Source organism: Pinus tabuliformis, chromosome J (genome assembly GCF_031772625.1).
Source record: "Pinus tabuliformis cultivar Carrire ecotype Pingquan chromosome J, CPIR1, whole genome shotgun sequence".
Taxonomy (NCBI): Eukaryota; Viridiplantae; Streptophyta; class Pinopsida; order Pinales; family Pinaceae; genus Pinus; species Pinus tabuliformis.
Window position 1 is genome coordinate 408,101,261 of NC_142295.1, and position 21,405 is coordinate 408,122,665.

At 40.5% G+C, this 21,405-nt stretch overlaps 1 non-coding gene across 1 annotated transcript; it reads right to left on the reverse strand.

Annotated features, from left to right (window-relative positions):
* Positions 1-21,038: 21,038 nt before the first annotated feature.
* On the reverse strand, positions 21,039-21,160 carry LOC149227554 (small nucleolar RNA snoR86). Its single transcript, XR_016248553.1, has one exon. It is a non-coding gene; the product is annotated as a small nucleolar RNA snoR86 (small nucleolar RNA).
* Positions 21,161-21,405: the final 245 nt, after the last annotated feature.

Here is a 21,405-nt window from a genome sequence, read left to right on the forward strand (position 1 = left end):
GTAGTTGACATGGAGGATATCACAGTAGACATCCAGCAAAAGGATGATCTACCAAGCCTGACGGATATCAGTAGGGACCAAGAGATGACTCCAAGTGAAGCAGTGACAGAGGACCATGAGTTACAGGAGATTTTGGATAAGAAAAATCTAGATCTAGAAAAATTTCTGGAACAAGGAAAAAAATAGGGGTGGACTCCCTGCCAAAAGAGGACTATGATAGAGTACAACAGCTCTTTCTCTAGATGTCACAAGTGAAAGGAGCTGGAGTCAAAAGAAACCATGAAATCCAGGAGCCAAGTGGGATCAAGATGATGGGGGATCCTCAGGCACAATCTCCAAAGAACTCAAGAAGGAAAAGAGGAAGAAAGAGGCAGAATGAACTGTTGAACGAATGTGGAAAACTGTTGATCAACTCAAGTAAGATGAAAGATCTTACCAATTATTCCTTTACTAACCTTTCTTAATGAAGTTCCCAACCTGGAACATTAGAGGAATAGGGAATAGAAAGAAACAAAGAAATCTTAGTAACAGAATGAAAGAAGAAAAACCAGACATGGTTTTTATTCAGGAGACAAAATGTTTGATGGAAATTATAAGAGATATTCATAATAAGTGGTTATTCAAATATGAGTATTTAGAGGTTAAGGCAAATCACTCGGCGGGGGGGATTCTATTAGGGTCCCACCCTAACCCCCTTATTTATGTAGTGGGATCGAGTCATAGTTATAGTTAAGTAAAGAGTCAATAAATCCCATATTAATAATTGTAAGTGGTTAACCCGCATTTAATGATGAAACCACAGTTAGTTGCAAATGGGCCATGGTATTAGATAGATGGTATTAATAAGAACCATGGTATTGTTCCATGGTATTTGCATGTATGAGTCATATATAAAGGATAGAGAATCCCTGCGAGGAGCATCGTGTCTTATTTTGTAATTGAGCTCTGCTCTATTGGAGGTTGCCCCCTCGAAGAGGCAAGTGAACATTGCTTTCTGAATAATAAAATCCTCGTTGTTATTTCTCACTGTTCTATGTTCTGGGTATATTTCTGCGCATATTTGGTATTCTTGTATCGTCTTGCAGGTTAAGAGCATAACAAGTGGTATCAGAGTGCTTTCTAGGGCCAGTGGGATCTCCATTTTTTAGCCAAAAAAAAAAATTGGGTAGAGACGTGTTCCGGCGTCTTTAAACCACGGGATCTATCATTGAGCGCATAAACCTGCGGATTTGGGGAGGCATGCACGCAGGAAATACAAGAGGTAGTCACGCTTGTTGGACTCCCTTGTAACCCCTATGGGTACCCCTTCGAGTAGTAGAGCATTAGACAGAACCGCGCACAGACTGTCTTCCAAGTACCCTTTGGTATATCGGAAGCCCCCTAGCTCCCTTGAAACCTCGCCATAGATAAACCATCGGTCGTCTTGCTGCTACAGTACACCGAGAACAGCACTCGGAGAGATTACTCGCCCGTACGATAGGGTAGTCGGGTTGTACGACTAAGGGTACGGTTGATCCTCCTTAGTTAGTGCCATTAAAGATTGGGCCGAGTACTACTATCAGACCCTTATGTATATTGCGATCTGTAGCACCTGACACTCCTCGAGACCATAGTTCCCTTTTCTATCTCTGGATCACACATAATCTCTGCCAAATCAGATCTCACAAGTGGGGTTTTGCAGCAACAGCGGCAATCAGTCCCGCAGTTCAGATTTAACAGAACAGCCAGCACTCTGTTCCGCCGCTCAGATCTATCTGAGACCCCCCGGGGTGCTTATTGGTGACCTAGCCCATAAGAATCAGGACAACGAGCTCAGCAAGGTGGTACCATTCAATTGTTAGTGCCAAAAAAAAAAATCGGGCGGTCCCAAATTTCAAGTACATCGGATCAGTGCATGATAGAAACTAGAGCTCAAGCTATGGCCAATGAGAAGATCGACAAACTTGAACAAGCCTTGAAAGACATCCAAGACCAGTTGGTGACAATAACTACAACACTCTCTAAGGGCAAGGCGGAAGCCCGCGAGGAGGTGTATATTGGCAATGAACACAGTGAGGGTGAGTCTAGCCACTCTCTTCACCTCTGGGGCACCCACCAACAATCCCGTCCGCGACCACCCAAGCTAGATATGCATAAATTTGATGGTTCTCACCCAGCAGCATGGATATCACAAATGGAGCAGTATTTCAATCTGAATTACATCTTGGATAATGAGACTCAGCTTATGGTGGGAAGCATGTACTTGGACAATGAAAGATGGCAATGGTGGCAATGGCATCAACGTTGCAATGGAAGGCCCTTGACTTGGAACACCTTCAAAAAAGCTCTTATAGAGCGCTTTGACCATGACTCTACTTTTTTGGGTCATCTCACTAAGCTCCGATAGACTGGCACAGTGGATGAATATATTACAGCCTTTGAAGCCTTAGCTTTCCGCACTATGGGTCTCCAAGATGAGTTCTACACGGAATGTTTTATAAGTGGTCTTAAAGAGGCCATACAAGCTCACGTCCGACTGCACCACCCTCCCACATGGTCGGAGGCTTGCAAGGTAGCTCGTAAAGTTGAACGTGCATTAGCGGCCCAGTCCAATCGCCCAAATTTCACCACCAAGGGTCGCCCCCCACAGGCTCACAGCACTACTCAAACACTTAAGGTTCAAAAGGTGTCACTTGCAGAAATGGCAAAAAGAAGAAAGTAGGGATTATGTTACTACTGTGATGAAAAATACTCCCCCGTCATAAATGCAAGGAGCCCAAATTATTTCAAATTGATGCTACTGATTACAGCTCATCGGAGGAAGCCCCACCACTTGAGGAACCTGAGGAGGAAGAAGAGGACAACCAGAAGGACAATGTCCCTGACAAACCAGTTATTTCGCTGCATGCTTTGGCAGGGATTTCTTCACCTCAAACTCTCAAAATCAGAGGTTTTATTAAGCATTGCCCAGTAGTAGTCTTGATTGATAGTGGAAGTACACATAATTTTATCCATCAAAGAGTCGCGGAAGCAGTGCATTGTTTTGTACGAGCAGTTTCTAATTTCCAAGTCCAAATTGCGGATGGGGGAACAATGAAATGTGACGGCCGCTGTGAAAATGTCAAACTTCAAATGGGGGATTATCAGTTGAAGACCCACATGTTTGCCATACACATGGGAGGGTGCGACATTGTCCTCGGTGTTGAATTGCTTTGCACACTTGGGCCAATCACAATGGATTTCTAGGAGTTATATATGAGCTTTAAGCAGAACAACTACACACATACCCTCCGCGGACTCCAAGCGGGAGCTCCCTCTATCATCAACTCACATAGGATGGAAAAATTGTTAAAAAAGGGCCATCATGGAGTTATAGCTCAATTTAATGCCATCCAGGCCTTCGAACCCAATTCTCTTCCGATTCATCCTGAGATGCAACAGATTTTAAATAACCATCTGCCAGTCTTTGACAAGCCTCATGAGCTTCCACCCTCGAGAGGGGAACATGATCATAGCATCACTTTGGTCCCAGGGGCCCAACCACCAAATTGTTAGGATATTCCGACACAGGATATAGTTAACTTCAACTTGGTCTAGTGTAGAGTTAGGTATAGAGTTAGGTAAAGTGTGTTTCTTTACCGTTGTACATTTTGTAACTTACAATCTGACGGTCACGATATGTAGTGATCCGACGGTTCATTCTCTCCTCGGTATTACCGACACTTGATCCGTGGCTTGACACCCGATTGGTCCATGAGTTCTATTTAAAGCGCATGGAGGGTCATTGTTCGGGTAATCCGTGCATGAGAGAAGCTTATGTAAATTTTCATTCTTTGATTAATAAATTGCCTGTAGTACCCACGTTGGGACAGGTCGTGGACTGTTTCCCTCTTTGAGGGTTTTAACCACGTCAAAAATACTGGTGTATTGATCTGTGATCTGGTTGTGAGCGGTGTCCTTTTGGTATTCTTTCTGAGGAACTTACCCTGTAAATTCCTACATGGTATCAGAGCTATTTGAGGGCCGCGTCCGTTGGTGATCCAAATCTGAAGCTGGTAGAACTGCATGCGGCTGTCGTTTCCTAGATCTGCTGTTTCTGACAGCTTTCGGGCCGAGAGAACTGCTCTGTTGCGTTCGGAGCATCTGTTCCAGTGAGGAACCCCTTTCGTTTCACGCGAAAAGGTTTCCGGTAGCCCTAGCTGCGTCATTTTTCAGATCGGGAGGTATACAGTGTTTTTGCAGTTTATTGTTATTTTCTCTCTGCTTATTTCGGTTTCGGTTTATTTAGCCTTTTTTTAACCGGATCTATACCTTTCATTTCTGCGTATGCTCTTTGCCCTGCGACTCTGTGCGATCTGGGCAAATCAGAAACAAAAAGGAAGGATTTTTCTCATGCGTATGTTCTTTTCCCTGCACCTTAGTGTGATCTCGGAAAATCAGAAACATTGAGAAAAATATTTAGTTTTTCGGCTAAAGCTAACTTTGAGATTTTTTTTTTTTAATTTCTAGTTTTTTGGCTAAAGCTAACTTCGAGCTGCAAGGTTCGTTCTTCTTTGCATATTCGTGTTGGGTTTGTGTTTTGTGTTTTGTAGGGAAAAAGAGTTTTCTCAAGGCTAGCACGCAAACCAAGCCCCCCCCCTCTCTCTCTCTCTCTCTCTCTCTCTCAAATTTTTTGTATAGATAAATTGGTTCAAAGCTATTTTAAGAGAGTAGAGGTCTTGGGTTCAAGTCTCCATTTTGTGGGGGCGGATTTTTTCATTCCCGCACATTCGCGCACTTTGCCGGCAACGTCAACAATTTTTTTTCAAAAAGCCATAACTTCTTCATCCGGAAGCCTTTTTCAGAGCCGTTTTTTTTAAAACCGCCTATTTTTTCGAGATCTATCCATTGGAACACTTACTTTCAGCATCTTCAGCTTCAGTTTTTTTTTTTTTAAATGGAAAGTCCATGCCAAGTCATTCTTGATAGCACTAACTACTTCCAATGGGTAGCCTACATGGAAGATTTACTTAGAAGTAAAGGTCTCTTCAGAATAGCCACAGACCAAGAGAAGAAACCAAAAGATGAAGACAAGGCTGCAAAATGGGAAAATAGACAAGATCAAGCACGCGGTTTGATAGGGATGTCTATTTCTCCTGATCTTAGATTCCACATTGCAGAACTTGAGACTCCTCATGAAGCATTAGAAAAACTCGCTAAAGTTTTTGGGATTAAAAATGAAATTAGAGCCCATCAACTTGAAAATGAGTTGCTTACTTTGGATCCTAATAATTTTTCTTGCATTGAAGATTTCTTGTCCAAATTCAAGACCCTTAGATATCTCTTGGAAGGTGTTAAAGTTAAGAAAGAAGATGGTAACCTTATTTATTCCATCCTTACTAAGTTGGGACCAGCCTACTCTGTATTTGTTTCCACTTTCCATTCTACAATGGAAGCTTTCATTTGTCAAGGAAAAGACTACAAGGCCCCTTCCTTTGACTCCTTTTGTGATTCCTTAATAAGAGAACAAGAAAAACTCTTACACCTTGGTCTTCTTAATCTTGGAAACTCTTCCACGAAAGCGTTAGCCGCCCAGCAGCAACCAAATTCAAAGAATCCTAAGAAGTCATATCCTCAAAAGAATGGTCCTAAACCAACTCAGCCTCAAAATGAAAGATCATTTCAGCAAAATGATAAGACCAATAAAAACAAATGGAAGAAGACTGATAGACATTGTAACCTTTGTAATCGAGATGGCCACTTAGAATCTAAATGCTTTAAGAAGATGAAAGCCTTGGAAGCCGCAATGAAGAAACATAACATCCATGTGGAGCCTACTTCAACTTCAACTTCCGGAATGGCACTTTCTGCATGTCGTTGTCAATCATCTCAGTCTGGTTATGCATTAAATGTATCTTCTTCTTCTTCTCATTCTCATGAGTGGCTCATTGATTCTGGAGCCTCTTATCACATGGCCAAAAACCAAGCCATGTTTTCTTCTTTAAATGATTGTAACACCAAAAATATATATGTTGGTGATGATAGATCTCTTAATGTTGTAGGGACTGGAACTGTTCATCTAGACAATGGTCAGTTTAATGATGTATTATGTGTTCCAACCTTATCCTGCAACCTTCTATCTGTCTATCAGATAACTCATTCAGGTGAAGGTAAAATTGTTGAATTTTCACCTCATGATGTTGTAATCAAGGATCTAAAAGATCCTAAACAGATTCTAGCTACTGGTCTTGCTGATGATTCCACAAGGTTGTATAAGTTTCACAACTTTGGGTCATCAAATCTTCCCTCAGTATTTGTTGTTCATAATGATGAAGTGAGCAAACTTTGGCATGAGCGATTTGGTCACTTAAACTATCGCTCCCTTCAGCATCTATGTAAAGAAAATATGGTGACAGGTCTTCCTATGGTATCTTGCAGAGATGGTGTTTGTTCCGGATGTGTACTCAGAAAACATCATCGGGACAGTTTTGACAAACGTGCCTCTTGGCACGCCTCAGCCCCTTTACAGCTTGTGCACAGTGATTTATGTGGTCCTCTTCCTGTTGCTTCATTCTCTGGCTGCAAGTACTTCTTAACTTTCATTGATGATTTCTCCAGACGCACTTGGGTATACTTCTTAAAACTCAAGAGCGAAGTATTTAACACATTTTTGGCCTTCAAAGCCTTTGTTGAAAAACAATCTGGACATCAAATTCTTAAGCTAAGAACTGATAATGGTGGATAATATGTTAAAAACACATTCATCAACTTTTGCACCGAAAATGGAATTCAAATGCAACATACTGTTCCATACACTCCACAACAAAATGGTGTAGCTGAAAGGAAAAATCGCACCTTAAAGGAAATGGCTAATTGTATGCTGCAATCTAAAGGACTCAGTCTTAGTTTTTGGGCCGAAGCAATTAATTGTGCAAATTATATAATCAATCGCACTCCTACTAAGGTTCTAGAGAATATCACTCCAGAAGAAGCTTGGAGTTCCATTAAACCAGACGTAAGTCACTTTCGTGTGTTTGGAAGTGAAGCATGGGCCCATATTCCAGATGAAAAGCATAAAGCTTTAGAACCTAAGAGTGAGAAATGTACTTTTGTTGGATATTCTGAAGATGTAAAAGGTTATAGACTTATTCCATTTAAGTCCAAAAATGTTATCATTAGAAGAGATGTAAAATTTGATGAAAATAAATCGGCCTGCGAGCCTAGTCCGGCGGATGTGCCACCTCTTCCTATCTCTTCTACTTTTGAAAACATTTCTTCTTCAGATGATGAAAGCGAGGATGATAATCCTCCCCCACCTTCTCAAGATCCTCAACTTCCAAGATGGGTCCGTGCTACTCGGGATGCAGCAGGTGATCTTGCCGGTGATCCTACAGATCAGCGACGTACACGTTCTCAGTTTGAAAGAGCCTCTTCTTTACTGGCTCAAGCTCCAGTAAATCATGATCCTGACACTTTTGCAGAAGCTTCAGGCCATCCACATTGGGAAGCAGCTATGAATGAAGAATATCATTCATTGATGACAAATGATACATGGGATCTTGTTCCTCTACCAAAAGGACGCAAACTTGTTAGATGTAAATGGGTTTACAGAACCAAGTATGGACCAGATGGGAAAGTTGATAAACATAAAGCTCGTCTCGTTGCTAAGGGCTTTTCACAGGTTGAAGGCATTGACTACACTGAAACCTTCTCCCCTGTTGCCAAAATGAACTCTATCCGCCTTGTTCTTTCCCTTGCTGCCTCTTTAAAATGGGAAGTCCATCATATGGATGTTAAATCTGCCTTCTTGCATGGGGACTTGCAGGAAGAAATCTATATGGAACAACCCATTGGCTTCATACAAACAGACTCCAGCCTTGTTTGTCGACTTAAGAAATCCCTTTATGGCCTCAAGCAAGCTCCTCGGGCTTGGTATGCCAAGATGGATAGCTTTCTTTTAGAATCTGGCTTTTCTAGGTGTCATTCTGACAATACTGTCTACACCAAGAAAGTGGGCAACTCTCTTATCATCCTTGTTCTTTATGTTGATGATCTTATTCTTACTGGTAGTGATCCCAACCTTATAAACCATGTGAAGTCCAGCCTTAAAAAAGAAATTTGAAATGACAGACTTAGGACACTTACACTATTTTCTCGGTCTTCAAGTCTTGCAATCCAAGGAGGGTATTTTCCTTTCCGAGTCCAAGTATGCTTGTGATATTCTTCGTCATTTTCACATGGAAGACTGTAAGCCAGCCCCTTCTCCCTTTCAGTCTGGAGTCAAACTTTCAGTCTCTTGTACTTCTCCTGAAGTTGATGCTACCTTATACCGTCAACTTGTAGGAAAACTCTTGTATTTAACCCATACTCATCCTGATCTTTCCTTTGCTGTTGGCCTTGTTGCTCGTTTTATGCAAAACCCCCGTGAAAGTCATTGGAAAGCAGCTAAAAGAATACTTCGTTATGTTCGAGGTACAGTACAGTTTGGGATTCATTACAGTGCCAAAGCAGCTCCTCTGTTAGTTGGTTTCACTGATTCTGATTGGGCTGGTGACCCTGATGATCGGAAGTCTACTGTCGGTTATGTCTTCACTCTTGGTTCAGGACCTATTACATGGGCTTGTAAGAAACAGGCTGCCATTTCTCTTTCGTCAGCAGAAGCAGAGTATCGTGGTGCCGTGGAAGCTAGTAAGGAAGCCTTGTGGCTTCATCAGATCCTATCAGAGTTTGGCTTTGAGCAGCAGCATCCAACCACACTTTGGTGTGATAATCAAAGTGCCATTCAGCTATGCAAAGATCCAGTCCAGCATCAGCGCAGCAAACACATTGAACTACACATGCACTTCATCAGAAAGCTCATTCATGACCATGTTCTTGAAGTGCAATATTGTCCAACAGATGATCAGGTTGCAGACATCTTCACAAAGGCTCTCACAGAGGCGAAGTTCACTAAACTTCGATATATGCTTGGAGTTCAGGAAGTTGTCACTAAGGGGGGATAGGCTCTAGTGCCTCCTTCCTTCTCCTATTGTGTCATATTTGTAAATCCTTCAATCCTATCCCAAGTTGTTCTTAAGGGGGGATGTTAGGATATTCCGACACATAGGATATAGTTAAGTTCAACTTGGTCTAGTGTAGAGTTAGGTATAGAGTTAGGTAAAGTGTGTTTCTTTACCGTTGTACATTTTGTAACTTACAATCCGACGGTCACGAGATGTAGTGATCTGACGGTTCATTCTCTCCTCGGTATTACCAACACTTGATCCGTGGCTTGACACCCGATTGGTCCATGGGTTCTATTTAAAGCGCATGGAGGGTCATTGTTCGGGTAATCCGTGCATGAGAGAAGCTTATGTAAATTTTCATTCTTTGATTAATAAATTGCCTGTAGTACCCACGTTGGGACAGGCCGTGGACTGTTTCCCTCTTTGAGGGTTTTAACCACGTCAAAAATACTGGTGTATTAATCTGTGATCTGGTTGTGAGCGGTGTCCTTTTGGTATTCTTTCTGAGGAACTTACCCTGTAAATTCCTACACAAATGTGCGCCCATATAGATATCCATTTGCCCAAAAGAATTGAATAGAAAAAATAATCAAGGAAATTTTGAAAGCAGGCGTCATTCGTCCTAGCATTAGTCCTTATTCATCACCGGTGGTCATGGTGCTCAAGAAAGATGGGGAATGGCGTATGTGTTCAGACTTCAGGGTCCTCAATAAGTTGACAGTCAAAGATAAATTTCCCATTCCGGTTGTTGATGATTTGCTGGATGAACTAAATGGGACTCAATCTTCACTAAGCTGGATCTTCGCTCAGGCTACCACCAAATTCGCATGAAAGAAGTCGACATTCCAAAGACTGCTTTCAAAACTCATGAAGGCCATTATGAGTTCCTGGTCGTGCCATTCGGTCTTTGTAATGCCCCATCTACTTTTCAGAGCCTTATGAACCACCTCCTCAAACCATATCTCAGAAAATTTGTCTTTGTTTTCTTCGATGACATCCTCATCTACAGTCGCACTTGGGTCGCACATCTTCAGCATGTAGATCTTCTCTTTCAACTGCTCCACAAGCATAAATTATTTGTTAAGATGTTCAAGTGTTCTTTTGGCATGGAATAAGTTGAGTATTTGGGCCACATTGTGGGGTGTGAAGGTGTCAGGGTGGACCCCAAAAAGATCCAGGCAATGCATGATTGGCCTCACCCTAAGACCTTGAAGAGCCTGAGAGGATTTTTGGGTCACACGGGCTACTATCGCAAATTTGTCCACAATTATGGTCGCATTACGAAGCCCCTCACTCAACTCCTCAAGAAAAATTCATTCTTTTGGAATGATGAAGCACAACAGACCTTTACAGCTCTCAAAAATGCCATGTGTTCCACTCCAGTCTTAGCACTACCCGACTTCACCAAATCTTTTGTCATTGAATGTGATGCTTCGGGTACGGGTATTGGGGCGGTCTTAATGCAGGAAGGTCGACCTTTGGCCTTCACAAGCCAACAACTAAGTGGGAAGAATCTGGGACAATCTACCTATGAGAAGGAGATGATGGCCATCTTACATGCAGTAGATACCTGGCGACCTTACTTATTGGGGCGACGTTTCCAAATCTGCACAAACCATCACAGTCTTAAATGTTTTTTGGAGCAATGCCTATCCTCACCACAACAAAATAAATGGCTCACCAAAATGCTGGGATATGATTATGATATCATTTGCAAGAAAGGGCGCGAAAATATTGTAGCAGATGCATTATCTCGCCAATTTGAGGAGGAAAGTACCCTGCTCGCAATTTCCCTTCCCATTCCAGAATGGATTGAAGAGGCTCGCAGGGAATGGTTTTCACATCCCTGGCTCTCCCAACTCATTACTCAATTGCAGGCGGATCCAAATTACACCAAGGGCTACTCGTGGCAAGATGAGATTCTTTGCTACAAGGACAGAGTCGTAATATCACCAACATCCACCCTCAAAAGCCACATTTTGGCGGAGTTGCAATCATCCCCCACTGCAAGACATTCAGGCTTTCAAAAGACGTATGCTCGCACTAAAAGATCATTTTCTTGCACTGGCATGAAAAAGGGCATTCTTACTTTTGTAGCGGATTGCGATGTTTGTCAGCGCCACAAAGGGGAGACAGTGAAAGCACCAGGCACATTACAACCATTGCCCATCCCGGCATCAATATGGACGGAGGTTTCTATGGATTTCATTACAGGTCTTCCAAAGTTAGGAAACAAGTCAGTCATCATGGTGGTTGTGGACCGACTTTGGTCGCTCAATCTTTCATGGATCAGATCTTCAAATTGCATGGCATGCCCACTTCTATTGTGTCTGATCGTGACCCGATCTTCACCAGTGATTTTTGGCAGGTACTCTTCAGGCTACAAGGTACCCAACTAAAACTTAGTACTTCCTATCATCCACAAACAGATGGTCATACTGAAGCAGTCAACAAATGTCTGGAAACCTACCTTAGGTGTTTCACTTCAGAAAAGCAACATCTTTGGGTACAGTGGTTACCTCTAGCTGAATGGTGGTGGCATTCCCCTATTTCTTATATCAAGGGGTGCTCAAAGGTACAAGCAGTGGATTGACTCCTACAGAGCCGCACAACTATGCTCGCCCATCTTAGAGAAAATCTTCATCAAGCTCAAAACCACATGAAGCAACAGGTAGATCAGCATCGCTCAAAACGCCAATTTCAAGAAGGGGATCAAGTATTTTTTAGGCTGCAACCATATAAGCAAACATCACTCAAAGACAAGGGTTGTCAGAAACTATCTCCAAAATTCTACGAACCGTATCAAGTACTTCAGCGCATTGGAGAAGTGGCCTACAAGCTAGCGTTGCCACCCACTGCAAAAATCCATCCACTTTTCCATGTCTCATGCCTCAAGAAAGTGATTGGGAACAATTTCAGAATTCAAACCAGTGTACCTGAATTGGGATGAAGAAGGGTCAATCTGGCTCCAACTTGAATAGGTCCTAGACACACGAGAACGGCACCTGTGTGGCCGCATGATCAAGGAAGTCCTCGTCAAGTGGAAAGACACCTCTCCGGAAGATGCAACCTGGGAACCAGCCACTATTCTTCAGTAGTTTCCACAACTTCAGCCTTGAGGACAAGGCTATTCTTATGGGGGAGGGCATGTTAGGGTCCCACCCTAACCCCCTTATTTATGTAGTGGGATCGAGTCATAGTTATAGTTAAGTAAAGAGTTAATAAAGCCCATATTAATAATTGTAAGTGGTTAACCCGCATTTAATGACGGGACCACAGTTAGTTGCAAATGGGCCATGGTATTAGATAGATGGTATTAATAAGAACCATGGTATTGCATGTATGAGTCATATATAAAGGATAGAGACTCCCTGCGAGGAGCATCCTGTCTTATTTTGTAATCGAGCTCTGCTCTATTGGAGGTTTCCCCCTCGAAGAGGTAAGTGAACATTGCTTTCTGAATAATAAAATCCCTGCTATTATTTCTCACTGTTCTATGTTCTGGGTATATTTCTGCGCATATTTGGTATTTTCGTATCGTCTTGCAGATTAAGAGCATAACAAATTCTCACTTTGTGGGACCCACAGAGATTGGGAATTATGGATGCTGAAGCGTCCAGGAACTATTTCTCCCTGATATGTCAACCTGTAAGGGACAAGGAGATATACATGATTACAAATGTTTATGGACCTCAAAAGCAAGTAGACAAGCTCAAGCTTCTCACTTCCCTGGAGGAACTAAGAGCGAGACATCCCATTTTGCCTTGGATTGTTGCAGGAGATTTCAATATGATAAGATCTCTTTCGGAGAAAAAAGGAGGAGGCACTAGACAGCTAGGCAGAGACTCCATGGCCTTCCAGAGCTTCATTATGAACATGAGGCTGGTGGACACTAAAACAATTAATGGAATCTTCACTTGGAACAACAAAAGGGGAGGGGCCCATCAAGTGGCTTCCAAACTTGATAGATTCATGATTTCAGAGGACCTCTTTCTCTCAGGACCTACCATGACAGCCTCCATTCTACCCTTTGGAGGATCAGATCATTGGCCTGTACAGCTGGAAGCCACCTTTATGGGCACTCTGAGAAACAGAGCTTTCAGGTTTGAAAATGCCTGGCTCTCACATCATAATTTCACTAATAACGTTGAGACATGGTGGAGAGAGGAGTTCAATATTCAGGGCACAAAGATGTATATGCTCCAGCGAAAACTCAAACATATCAAATCTCGTCTTAAGGTTTGGAACAAAAATGAATTTGGAGACATCTTCAAAGCCAAAAGAGAAACTGAACTGAAGCTCCAGGAGATCAATTAGATCATCATCACAGATGGCTTCACCGAAGAGCGGCAAAAATTAACTGACTCTTTGCAAGAAGAATGGGAGAATCGATGCTTACAAGAAGAAATTTTCTAGAGACAGAAATCAAGAATACAATGGATTAAAGAGGGAGAAAGAAACAAAAAATTCTTCCACAAAACCACTATGGCTCACAAGGCACACAACAGAATCACAAAGATCAAAGATTCTCAAGGCATTGAGCTTGTTTCTCACAGTGATATGGAATCGGTCCTTGTTCAGCACTTCTGCAACATTGCAAAGGAGCCTCTGGAGGACAGATCTAGGTTCATTGACCATTTCACTCAGTATATCCCTCAGCTGGTTACCAGAGAGGACAACCATAATCTCAACAGGCCAGTTTCGGAAGAGGAGGTTAGTGAAGTGATTAATGAAATGCAGAGTGGAAAAGCACCAGGCCCGGATGGATTCAATGTAGACTTCTTCAAGCCCTGTTGGGAAACTGTCAAACATGATATCCTCGAGGTTGTGGAAGACTCAAGAAGATCCAAAAAGGTTCTAAAGGCTCTGAATGCATCCTTCATAGCTCTGATTCCAAAGCAAGAAAATGCCATGACTCCGGATGGTTTTCAGCCCATAGCCTTATGTATGTGGTGTATAAAATTATCTTCAAAGTAATAGCTAGTCGACTCAAACCACTTCTACCTTCTCTCATATCAGAGGAGAAATCAGGCTATGTGGAGGGAAGACAAATCCTCAACAATATCATCCAAGCTCATGAGGTGGTAAACTCTCTCAAAAGCAACAAACAAGCTAGCATGATCATTCAGTTGGACCTCGCAAAATCCTATGACAAATTGAGCTAGGCATACATAAGAGAAATTCTAAAAGCCTATGGTTTTGATCAGAATTGGATAAGATGGGTTATGGCATTAGTTACCTCAACCAGTTTTTCCATACTGCTTAATGGATCTCCATCAAGAACCTTCACTCCCTCCAGAGAGCTCAGACAAGGAGATCCGCTTTCACCGTTCCTCTTCGTCCTCATGATGGAAGGGCTAGGTAGAGCAATTAAAATGACAAACGCTGAAGGAAGAATTCAGGGTATCAAACTCACTGCAGATGGAGAGGCAAACACCCATCAACAATTTGTAGATGATACTATGTTGCAGGGCATACCTACAGTCAGGGAGGCCAGAGCAATAAAAAACATCTTAAATGACTTTGCTATGGGCACTAAGGTAATCCTTAACAAATCAAAAGTTTTTTTCTTTAACATTAATATTGCTATTTAGAGAAATATTACTAGAATTCTTGGATTTCAAAGAAAACAGCGACCTTTCAAATATCTTGGTATTCCTCTTCCGGACAAACTGCTAAGCAAGAAAGTGTGGGAACCAATTTTAAATAAACTTCAGGACAAGATCAAAAAACGGACATGCAAATCACTAAATCTGGTAGGACGCCTTGTGCTCACACAGGCAGTCTTACAGGCCATTCCCATTTTTATGTTTTCAATTCTTCCTGCTCCTCAAGGTATTAAGCAGCAAATAAGAAGCATACAAAGGGACTTTCTATGGGGCAGAGGGGAAGAGAAAAAAAAGTGGGTTTTAGTAGCCTGGGATAAATTCTGCAAGCCCAAGAGCCATGGTGGATTGGGGCTTCATGATCCTGAGACCCTCAGCAAAGTCTCGGGAGCCAAACTTTGGTGGAGATGGATTAAGGAACCAAATGCCCCCTGGGCTAAGCTTTGGAAACAAAAATATTCCAAACACTAGCAGGAGAAGGATCACATTAGAATGTCAGGGCAAATCAGGGGTTCCCATATTTGGAACCTTGCCTGGGAAAATAAAAACATTATTCAGCACCATTGTTTTTGGGAAATTCGAGCAGGGGATCTTGCTCGATTTTGGGAGGATAATTGACAACAGGAACCCAACCTCTATAGGGATGAATTTGCGGATCTCAAAAATGACATAGACATCAAAGGTATGGTTCTGGTAAAAGACTTCTAGGATCAAGAAAGGAATAATGGAAAATGGAGGGAGTGGAAGGATCTAAGATACAATGATGAAAACTAGCTGAAAACCAAGGCAAAAGCCCTCACCCAGGAGCTAGAGCATAGAAGGATTCTTGTTTCTTCCTCAACGAATCAATTAAGATGGGGAAAGAACACTGAAGGCAACTTTAACCTCAAAGAGGCCAAACAGGAAGTCACAGGATTTAACTTTGTGAATCATGATTAGATCTAGAAGAAGCTTTGGCAAAGTCTGCATTGGATGAAAATAAAGCTTTTCATTTGGCTAGTGCATCAAAGGAAGATCTTAACTTGGGAGAATCTCCTCAAGAAAGGCTTCATTGGTCCTTTCAGGTGCTACCTTAGTGGCACTCATGAGGAGACAATTGAACACCTTCTCAACCTCATCCTTTCACTTCAAAAGTGTAGGATTGGGTGGCTGCTATTTTTAGACAAACTGATAGGGATAGTCTCAACATATCCAACACTCTAAAGAACTAGAGGAAGAACTTCTCAGGGAATGAGATAGTTAATCAAGCCTGGATTTTGGTTCCAGGTTTTGTCATCTGCATGTGTGGAAAGAACGCAACAGTCGAATCTTCAAAAACAAAACACACATGCCCCAACACATAATTGAGCAAATTCTAAGGCAGCTCAAAGACACAGAAAGAAGCTTGATGAGGACCCTTCCTAAGGATCCTCCCTTGCCCCATGAGGAGAGAATTTTACTTCACTTGGGTCTCCAATCTATTAATCCTTTGGGAATAATGAAGACAGTGAGCATTCTAAACATGTGTGCTACCATTTAAAAGCCTCCTCCGTATGGTTTCTTAAAGGTTAATATTGATGGAGCAGCTAAGGACAACCTAGGATTAGCAAGCTTTAGGGGTGCCATAAGAGACGACTAGGGACAAATATAGATAATCTTCCATGGCCACTTGGGGAAGGCCACAAACAACATGGTTGAGCTCATGGCATTAGAGCAATGCTTGGAAATCCTAGTGAATTCAAATTCACACAATGTTATAATTGAAACGGATTTGGAATTAATTATTAGAGTGGGGCTAAGAAGATTAGCAATGGAACCTCTCCAAACAAAGTGTTGAAGCACTGAAAGCTCTTGCAAGTTTTTTACCGCATCTATTCTCACCTACGAACCCTTAACACTGTCAAAATTGCTCATGTGAAAAGGAAGGCTAATATGTTAGTGGATCGTTTGGCAAATGAATGAGTCACAAATAGGGATAGGGATTTTAGGTATGCTTGGGATTCGCTTCCCCCAGGTAAATTGCGAGAGGACTCACACTACCCAGGATATGGAACTATGGACAACAGGTTGGATCAGAGGAACCCTGAAGACCAGCGGGAAATTGGAGGACTCCACACAATCTAACCCGCCATGGTTCAATTATTCCAAGGTCCAGATCCCCTTTGATTGAATGATGAACAATTTGACATGGATTGCTCCATAGGGTGGGGTAGCCCTCGTCATTTAGCTTAGGTGGTGGTTGACAGAGAATCTAGGTGAACGAGATTGGCTCAGGTACAATCCAATGGCAAGAATCAAGGGACAACACGTGGCAAAAGGACATGTTTGTTTTTATGCGAATCAACCGGTCCAATACCACAAGCAGTATATCGAGCGAGGTCTAAACAGTTTCCATTTTTTCTATGTTTGGCTCCGATTCCACTCTTTGAGCGACAAGTGGCAAAACGAGGAGAGAGAAAACCACCTGAATCAAGCAGTTAACTCTCACATTTCTCGTTCTTCAGATATCCACAATGACCATTGGATCTTAATCAATGGATCAACAATGGCGATTGTTTGTGCGTTTTGGTCAGACCCGAAAAAATGTTTAGAGTGTTATGCTTTAACTTCCATCGAGTCCGTCTGTCCATTTGTCAATTTTCAATTTGACTTGTGGTGGGACCTCTTGTGGATCCATGGCAAGTTATGAACTTGCCTTCCAAGGTTTTCTTGGCTCTTTGTGCTTTATTTCGCAGTTCTCCCCGGTTTTCCGGTTTAGGTTCTCTTAGTTTTGGGTGATTGGTGGGTTTGGCCTGCCCGACTACCTGTTGAACTCTAGCAAAATGGGTGTGGCTCCTTGTAAATTATGTACATTTGACCAAGTTTAATGGAAGGTCCTACTCACTCTTGATCAAAAAAAAAAGTGATTGATTCTCTAAATATGAAGTTAACAAATTTGCTATTATTTAATGCTGCCAAGTTTAACATTCATTATTATGAGAAAGTAGATGATAGAGATGCTCAAACAAAAAGATGGTTAAGTTTAACATTCATTATTATGAAAAAGTAGATGATAGAGATGCTCAAACAAAAAGATTCACACAGAGACATCACCTATTGTGGATGCTACTATGTTACTAGATATTAGAGTGAGATGGATTGTACTATTTATAAATCACGCCTAAAAATATATATACATGAAGCATGTGATCTATTTGGAAAGAAACTTGAATGGTTTGGAAATTTTCAATGTCTCAAACAAACTGTGAAGTGTTATTCTTGTTATTCCAACTAATACAACAATATGTGAAAAAGCTTCTCAAAATTTAATTGAATAAAAAGTGACAATAGAACAAAACTTTCTTTGGACACCTTAAATGTGTTAATGTTTCTCTCCTAGTGTACTTCATGCTTTAAATGAAGCAACCAAGAATGTCATTTATGATATATAGAAACTCATGAAAACATAGGCAAATAGCTTCATTTCATCGACCATGTAAATTTTACTGATTTTGAAAAATGCAAATTATTCCTGTTAATTTATACAAGATAATTTTATATGATATATAGAAACTCATGAAAGCATGGGAAAATAACTTCATTTCATGCATGATTTAATTTTTAATGATTTTGAAAAATGCAAATTATTTGTGTTAATTTATATAAGATAATTTTGTGAATAACTTTATATGAAATAATGCACTATATTTAATTAAAATTACAATTTCATCTTTGATGTAAATTTTAATGATTTTGAAAAATAAATTACTTGTGTTAATTTATATAAGATAATTTTATATGAAATAAAGCAATGTTTTATTATAATTTATTAAAAAATCTTATTAAATTTTTCTAATTTTACAAATTGAAAATTATTTTCTTAATGTTATACATTTTTCTCCAAATTTTATAATTAATAAAAAAAAAATCATCCAATTTTATAATTAGGAAAAAAAATAACCCAATTTTATAATTAGGAAAAAAAAATAACCCAATTTTATAATTAGAAAAACAAAAGAGAAAAATAAAAAGGATAAAATTCTTTATCTATTTTGACATTCTTATTCAATCTGGAATATGATTCTTCCCAAGGTTTCAGGTCCAAAGGAGTAGAGTATTTATGCCTTCCTAGACTTGCACTAAAATCCATGCTAGACTTGCACTAAAATCCATGCGCTCAGGTGAGTCCCTTATCCCACAAACAAAAATTCCAGCTTGGTTGTGATCTTTGGATAATAATAATAATAATGATAATAATATAATGGCTAAAATAACTCTCACAATCTAGTGACCAAATTAAAAAACAAATTTATACCCAAAAAAAACCAAACAAACAAACAAAACCTTCCCACAAACCACCTGGCAAAGAACAAAACAAACATATCTAGTTTTTAACTTGGGCCTGAGGGTGCTGCTGCAGAGCAGTGGAGAGGAGAATATACAAAAGATATCTATTTATGAAGTTTTTTTATATTCGATTGCATCGAACTGCAAGTACCACGCAAGGAATGTAAGTCAGAAAGGGGGGTTGTTCTAAAAATCTATGTTTTAAAGAATTAATAGATCTCCATTTTAGTAGTGTGGTGCGACTCCGCATTAATGATCACTGCAACCCTGTCGCTGGTCACATTGCTTACTAAAGCAAAGCTCCGCAAGCCTGATAATAAAATTCGGAAACAATGGAATGTGATGGGATTTCATTTCATAGGGTTTAGGCATCAAAGAAGGTCAGTGTTCCAATGGTGACGATGAAGTCCTTCCTCTACCCTCAGACCAAAACACATTACACTGCTCGATTAACCCTACATGTTAACCCCGATCACTAAATTAATTTAAAATAAAAACCTATGTACCTTATCAAATCCCAAAATTTATCCAGGTACTCCCCCAATCAACGGTTTAGTTAAGAGTCATGGATAGTCCACACTTTTTACTGGTGGTGTTTACTTTTCACTGATGTTTACTTTTCACTGATGTTTTAACTGGTGGTGTTTACTTTTACACTGATGTTTTAACTGGTGGTGTTTACTTTTCACTGATGTTTTAACTGGTTTTTCATCTAGCCAATAGACACTGTTGAATTCTTTCAATATTCTGGTTCTTCATTCAGCTTCAATGTTAGGAGAAATAGGTCTGACTTTCAGGTTTATTGTTGAATTCTTTCAATATTCTGGTTCTTCATTCAGCTTCAATGTTAGGAGAAATAGGTCTGACTTTCAGGTTTATTAGCTCAATGTTCTTGTTCATCATTCAGCTTCAATGTTAGGAGAAATAGGTTTAATCTTCAAACCTATTAGCTGTTGGATCTTCTAGGCCAGAGCCATAGCTCCTGGATCTTCCAGGCCAGAGCCAACTATTGAATCTTCTAGGCCAGAACCATAACCATAGCTCCTAGATCTTCTAGGCCAGAGCCAACTATTGATTTGTTGAATTACTTCATGCATTGTATCTTTGAGCTTGATTTACTTCATATCTTTGAGCCTAGAGACACATTCTAGGCAAAGTATGATGTGTAAGGCTATCCTAGTATGGATGCCTAGGACTGTTCATGTCCCTCCATCATCAAAGTTATGTTAAAAAAAAAAAACTAAAAAAAAAATAATTCAAAAATCTAAAAAAATAAAGTAAATAAAATAACCATACAAAACAAAACATCATGCTCATAAAAAAAAAATTGGGTCCTGAGCTCCTTATTTAATTAAGATGAATCCATACTGTTTCTCAACTCTCAACTCCATATGCTCCATATTTAATTAAAATGGATCTATGGATCTATGCTGACTTATAAGAAATGGTTTTAATTAAAATGGATCTATTCTGACTTAGAGAAAATGGTTTTGGTTCTACTATTTAAATGGGCATCTTTTTCTCTACCGTCTCTTTTATTCTACTTTACGATCATTAGTTTATCCTAATTTATCTTTTGTCCTGCTTTCATGATAGTTGGACAAAATGATATATATCTAATCTTCTCTGTGCTCTTATTGCTTTCATGATAGTTGGACAAAATGATATATATCTAATCTTCTCTGTGCTCTTATTGCAAGCACTTTCTGATATCAGTATAATATCAGTCTAGACTCCAGAGAAACCATCCAACTACTTCTAGAGAAAATAGAAGGAAGTCAAAACACTTCAGCCCACAAAAAAAAAACCTCTCTCTAATGGGGAAAATACCAAATTGCCTCCCTGGTCGAAAAACAGGGCATAGCTTAGGAAATTCCGAACTGGATATCGTATCCCGAAACGAAGGAGGCAACCACAGATCAATTAATATATAAATATGAAAGATCCGCTTCAAATTTTTCCTGTCACACTTCATCAAACGTCAACATTTCACAGAAAAAATAACCCCAAGCAGAATCACAGATTATCATTATCACAGCTAGCCTTCTTTATCAAAAGCAGATGTCAGCAATCGTTGATTATCTAAGCCGGTCCATATTAAGTCAGTAACCGAACAAGCAAGGTAAATCTAAATAACAGATAAAAATACAGGGGCGCAGCGGGAAATGTGGCAAAGTGTTCGAGGCTCGGTACGAATTGAGCATCGTATGAGCACGGAGATTTGCTTCATCGATATTGCCACCTCTCAAAAGCAAACTAAACCACCGCCAACAGGCCGGCTAGTTCGCTCTGCAAAGGGGCTTTGGCTATCCCAAACCCAAATATTCACTAACGACGCCACGAGAAACAAACAAACCAAGTAAACAACTACACTTATCTCAGGACCAGATTTGAACAGTAAACAACTTCAGGGAAGGGAACTCTACCAGAAACACTGATACAATCCTCCAGAGAACGCGAGAGAGCAGAGGCCAACAGATAAATACAGAAAGGTGTCTGGAACCCCATATATAAATAAATTGCAATTTCGC